The sequence below is a fragment of the Delphinapterus leucas genome, chromosome 17 (genome assembly GCF_059928025.1).
Source record: "Delphinapterus leucas isolate spDelLeu-1000000601 "Yukka" chromosome 17, BTC_Dleu_Yukka2, whole genome shotgun sequence".
NCBI classification, from domain to species: domain Eukaryota; kingdom Metazoa; phylum Chordata; class Mammalia; order Artiodactyla; family Monodontidae; genus Delphinapterus; species Delphinapterus leucas.
In genome coordinates this window covers 29,417,694-29,424,414 of record NC_143145.1, presented here as the reverse complement: position 1 = coordinate 29,424,414, position 6,721 = coordinate 29,417,694, and positions in this window count along the sequence as shown.

Genomic DNA, 6,721 nt, shown 5'->3' with positions numbered 1-6,721 from the left:
GGAGTATGTGAATTCAGACTTGTGGATGGCTATGGAAAAAATTAGTTTTGACCAAAAGTATGTTTCTTTATTACCAGGATTTGAAAAGTTCAGGTAGGTTCTTGCTTGTCTGTTTAAGCACTCTGTGACTCATGCTCACAGGTAGAAAGTTCTGGTGGCTGGCCTTGGCCATGGCTGTTTCCTTCATTCTTCTTCAAAAGGATACATTTGCTTTCAGGCAGGATATCCCTGCCTATGCATCGTGTATAACCCCTCTTTCTGATTGTGAGCATTGTAGAAGCAGTACCTGAAAGTAATTTATATCATGAGCTTGAATCAGACAGGAGGGAAACCTTTATTAATGCACAAGCAGAATTCTTTCAAATCTGAGATGAAAGACTGTTTTTGGAGTTGAATGAATTTCAACTACTGATTTTCCTTTTTTCCTATTATTTGCTTTCTTTCTCCTATTTCAAATTGTTAATCTGATGTGTTGAGAAAGATTCCTTAAAAAAATTTAAGATGCTCATTATGAGTTAAAGCAAATTGCCCAAGGTCACACAGCTAGTAAGGGAAAGGGGCTGTAAAAACTTAATAAACAGAAACCTCTGTAAAATAGAGTTGGGAGAGCTCCCACACCCTGTGAGGATAGCAGAGCCCAACAGAGAGAGGAAAGACTCTTCTTTTCTGGCAACAGCTCGGCCAATGAAAAGCCATGGGCTCTATGCTTACTGTAACCCTCCCAACTTCCTTTCCCCCTCTATAAAAATGTTCTCCTTCCCTTGCTGTGTGGGGACTTGCATGTGCCTTGCCCTGAATTGTAATTCTCTGCTGATCCTGAATAAGCCCATCTTTGCTGCAAAAATATCTGGCAGTCTATTTGTTTCAGGTCAACAGGGTCAAGGTCTGAGCATAATAGAGACAAATGAACTCCCTAATGAATAATTAAAGAATAAAAAGAGTTAACATTTCTTGAATTCTTATTCTGTGCTAGGCACCATTCTAAGAAATTTTTATGAATTATGACTTTTATTCTTTACAATTCTATGAGATGCGTGTGATTATTACCCTCCTGTTTTTTACAGAGAAGAAAATTGAGCAAAGGGAGCTTAAATAACTTATTTAAAATTACAAAGTTAGTAAATGATGGGGCCAAGATTAGAACTGACTCCAGAGCCCAGGTTTTTATGATTTGAATGAATGAATAATATAATTAAGTTTTTTAAAAACAGAACTAATTACAACACAACTCAGTAGAGAATCATCCACCTAAAAAATTTTTCATAGGAATCACAAACCTATGAAAATCACCAATCTCAGAAAATGTCTGACACCATTTTTAAGAAACAATAAAAAGTGTCATCAGCGGTCTCCATTACGAAATTGCCACCTGGATTTTCCTAAATTAGAATATTTTGGTACATCATTTCTTCTTATGGCTTGTGCCTTTAAAATAAAATTAATTAAGATTATGATTTGGCCTCTGGGGAAAACTGATTTGCAAGATTTGAAAACAATCATCAAAAAAGAAAATCATCAGAAGGATAACTTCAAGATATTTTAAAAATTCCTCCCCCTCAAAACAAATATTCCTTAGGTCTAAGCTCCCCTAAAGGACCAGGAACCAAAAATAAATGGGAACAGTAAAACAAGGAGAGAAAACAGTAAACATCATAAAGACAGCTTTGTATTTTCATGGACAACTCTGGAAAGGCAGTTCTCTGCTGCCCAACAGCTGTGTGATGTTCTGCAAAAATTTGCCTCTCTGGATTTATGAGGTATAAAAAATGGCCATCATAAGATCTGGAAATGATGACACCAGTCCTGAAAGGACCGTGCCGACACTTAGAAAGTGCTGTGGAAGGCAAATAAAAATGATTAAATTTTGTGTGACAGAAGGCACCAGCATGCAAAGCACCAGCAGCCATTTCCACAGGGAAGCATTCATCATAAATAGGCCATGGATGGTGGTCGGCAGGTGGGCAAAAGGCAGCCTGTATTGCTTTGGTGACTGCGGAGGAAAGGAGGGGTGGCCGCATTCTCAGTAAGTCACCCTGGCTTTTTCCGCAGATGTCAGATCTTACGACTGACTTCGCTCCAGTCCCACCGTGACAGAACATCTCCCCTAGTGCCCTGAGGTCCTCTGTGGATGAGAATTGCTCCTATTAGTGAGCTCCTACTGTGGTAAGAAGAATTCTAATCGCTCTTATCTATCCCCGCACTTAAAACGTAAAAACTCCACAAGTAGGTATTATTACCAACTTCATTGTATACATGAAGAAACCAAGACAAGGAGAAATTAACTGCTCAAGATAAAACAGGGGGCTTCCCTGGTGGCGCAGTGGTTGAGAGTCCGCCTGCCGATGCAGGGGACACGGGTTCGTGCCCGGGTCCGGGAGGATCCCACATGCCGCGGAGCGGCTGGGCCCGTGAGCCATGGCCACTGAGCCTGCGCGTCCGGAGCCTGTGCTCCACAAAGGAAGAGGCCACAACAGTGAGAGGCCCGCGTACCGAAAAAAAAAAAAAAAAGATAAAACAGGTAGAATGGAAGAGTGCAGAATTCAAAGACAGTCAATCTGACCCCAGATTCCACCCTGTTAACATTCTATGCTAGAGGAGAGCAAACAGCAGCCTGCTGGCCAAATCAGCCCACTGCCTGTTATTTTAGTGGCCATAAGCAAAGAATAGTTTTTACATTTTTAAATGGTTGGGGAAAAAAAATCAAAAGAAGTATAATATTCTGTGACACATGAAATTCACACATGAGTCACATGAAATTCAAATTTGATTGTTCATAAACTAAAGTTTGATTGGAACACAGCCACTCATTCATTTATATACTGCCTATGACTGCTCTCATGCTACAGTGGCAGAAGCGAGCAGTTACAACAGAGGTTGGTATGGCCTGCAAAGCCAAAAATAGCTATTCTCTGGCCTATTACAGAAAAAGTTTTCTGGCACCTGGTCTATGCAATACTAAGAAAGGGCTGGGGAGGATTCTCCAAGTTTGCCATACCCAAGTGATGACCCGCTGTCCAAGCAAGCCTTCCTTTCCACCTACCGCCACCTATTGATAGTTCATTCTCCAACCTTTGCTCTTGTGTGTGAACCTGACACAGTACCACATTTCTGACCTACCACCAATAGGTTAGCTTATTCTGTCTTGAAATGTATGGACAGAAATGGAAGCATGGCACACCAGCAAAACTGGATGAGGGCATTCTACAAAATGGAACTATTGTAGAAACAAAACCAAGTTTCCAAAATATAATTATTGAGACTTTAAAAACATTTGAGCCAGTGTTCAAGTGGGAAGGGAAAGAAGTATTTTAAAATCTCTTATTTGAAATTAATTTTATGGCTCCCATCAAATAATGGATGGTTAAACTGTTGAAAAAAAAAATTGCTGGTCCCTTCATCTGATCCAGCCACTCAACTGCCTTCACTGTGGTCCAGCGATTCTCACCTGAGAATAAGAAAATACAAGTGAGTCACTCACTGAAAGCACCTGTTTGCACGAAACAGCAATCAAGGAGGAAAAGGCAGAGGAAAAAGTAAAGCTTCCATGATCACCGAATTTCAAATATTTTAATAAATAAATTAAAATCCATTTTTAATTTAAACATTAGTTTAATAAAACTTGCCCCTGAATATTTCATGCCTGGCTTTTATCTCTCAGGAATCACTATAGCAACAGGACAGGAGCAGGATTTGGCATTTCCTTAACCACAGTCAAGTAGACAACCAATAAAAGAGGTGAACTTTCAACAAAAGAACCATAAAATATACATCATTAGACCAGTAGAGCTCTGCCTTTCTCTTCTGTTAATGTGCATTCCACAAGAACAGAATGCAAGGAAGTAAATATAATAATTGTCTCCAAAGAGGAGATACTACCCTGTACTCTCAAGGGGATTTATCTGCATATGTACAGTGGGTTTAAAGGTCCCCAAGAGCTTGATTCTTTGACATCACGTGGGTTGTTCTGCTCTGTTCCCTTATGCAGCTTTTAGCCTCTGCAGTCTCTGCAAGCTAGTGGCCTTACGTGTATGATGCACAAGAACTTGGGCATTTTCCACGCTGAGGTAAACCAACACAGGAGACCCAAATAGAGCAGCCTTGTAGGCTGCCAGCAAATGCAGTTTTGCAGACGTGATAAAATATCAGGGGCACAATCAGAGGGTCCCACTTCCCTGCCTAGGTCCAGAGGACAGCTTTGTCCAGCTTAGAGAGGAAACCCACTTTTTCCATTTTGGTTCCCTCAAGATGTCGGTGCAGGAGAGGCAATAGAGTATGACTCTGGGCTACCTGAACCTTAAACATCATTTCTTTTGATTCTCAACAAGAGTCTAAAATAACCTCAAAATCAAACATTTAAAACCAGAACATGTCAATTATTCCAACATCTTCACTTTATAGATGAGGAAACTGAGGCTCAGAGAATTGAAGTAAATTGTCCAGGCTCATTATGGAACACTCAAGTCTTTTACGGGACACTCAAGGCTTTCCTTTCCATTACACATACACCTTGCCTCCCTGCTCTTCCAAGCATGAAGCCAATTATTTTTTCATATGACGTTGGATCACTTCACGTTAAACTGAACCTGGTTTGCAAAAAGCTAATGTTGCTTGTTGAAACGTTGTTAAAAGCATGTGTCTAGAATGAGGAGAAGGTATTCCCATGACTTGTTCTGCCCTGGAGAGGTAGCGAACACTTGCCCTAATCTAACTGAGACAAGCAAGGAAAGTTGCTGCCTGCAGCAGCTCCCACGGAAGGCAATCAATCAATCAATCGAGTTTCGGTCTTTGAAGTACACTGAGCCCTTAGGTAAGCAGATTCAGCGAGAATTTATTAGGGACAGGCATAATGTTGTAGAAGTTTTCTTTTTCCAGCTGCATTAGTATTCAGTTACGCACACGCAATAGAGCCTAGGAGAATGCAGCTATTTTGGCAAGGTTCAGTGCGTCTTCAAATGTTAGGATGTTGTAGAAAAAAATAGAATGTTTGTTCCCAAAGACATTCTCATTACTAGGGAACATGGTAGTGAGTAAGTTGGGACACCCCAGAGTTCTAGAAACATGCCCCACCTTCCCACCCTTTCAGTTTATTACACACATTCTTCCCTCAGCCTGAAATCCTCCCTCCTCCTTCTACTCTCAAGATTCAGGTCCAGGATTGGCTTCTCCATGAGCTTTTTTCATCCTCCAGGCCAAGTTGGTGGCCACTCTTATGTACAACTGAGAAGCTCACTGCATTTCTTCTCATTTCTATTGTTGGACTTACAAGTCATAGTATAACTCAGATTTTGTGCTTGCTTGTCTCGCCCATTGGACTATAAACTATTTGAGAACATTGGACCCTGTTCTACTTATCTTTGCTTCCCACAATCCTTAGAATAAGAAGGTGCACAGTTAACATTTATTTTCTGAAATACCACTTTGTGCGGGATATTAACTGAATTTTTTGTAATCTGCACGTCTTAGCAGTTCACCATTTTCTCTCCCTAAAAGCATGCCCTTGACGACTTGGACATCTTACTCTTTTGCATACACTTACCTTCCTCTTTCATTCTTAAATTGATTAAATCATTTGGCTAAGATTCAGAAGTAACCTGAATATTAACACTGGCTGTGATTGCCAAGAGGTTGGAAATTCTACAGAGCTAGTGCATTTGCCCAGGGATGCTCGTATGGTGGGGGCTGCCTATCTTCTCTGCATCAGAGTGGCTTTCAAACCCATTTGACCCATACCCACGGTAAGATGTATATTATATATTATCACCATGTACCTCATACCATCTAGAGCCAGACTTCCAGGTCTGCATCCTGGCTCTGGAATATATCAACTCTCTGTCCTTGTGAAGTTGTTTAACCCCTTGGTTTTCTCACCTGCAAAATGGAGTTGGAAATGAGCTTTATCTCCTAGGATTGTTATGAGAATTAACTGAGTTACTATACATTAAAGTTGTTAGAACAGCGTCAGCCATCATATTATTGCTTATATAAATTAAGTGAAACTAGAAGTTTATGAAATAATACCCATATTATTTGCAATCTAAAAAAAATTTGTCCTGAAATTTTAAATTGATTCCACAACTCAATATTGCATCTCAACTTGCAGTTTGAGGATAACAATGCTTAGCAATTTCATACTCTTTTTAAATACTCATTTGATAGAGCTTGGTAAACATCAGTCATTTGGGAGAATCCCTTTAGAACAGGCAGAGGGACTATAAAGCCTCAGTCAGATGGAGTCATAAGAATGGGCATCCTAGTCTCTCTGACTTACTTCGAGAATTTTTTCAGCAGGATAGAAAGCTCAGAGATAAACCCACACACATATGGTCACCTTATTTTTGATAAAGGAGGCAAGAATATACAACGGAAAAAAGCCTCTTCAATAAGTGGTGCTGGGAAAACTGGACAGGTACATGTAAAAGAATGAAGTTAGAACACTCCCTAACACCATCCACAGAAATAAACTCAAAATGGATTAAAGACCTAAATGTAGGGGCAGACACTATCAAACTCTTAGAGGAAAACACAGGCAGAACACTCTATGACATAAATCACAGTAAGAGTCTTTTTGACCCACCTCCTAGAGAAATGGAAATAAAAACAAAAATAAACAAATGGGACCTAATGGAACTTAAAAGCTTTTGCACAGCAAAGCAAACCATAAACAAGATGAAAAGACAACACTCAGAATGGGAGAAAATATTTGCAAATGAAGCAACTGACA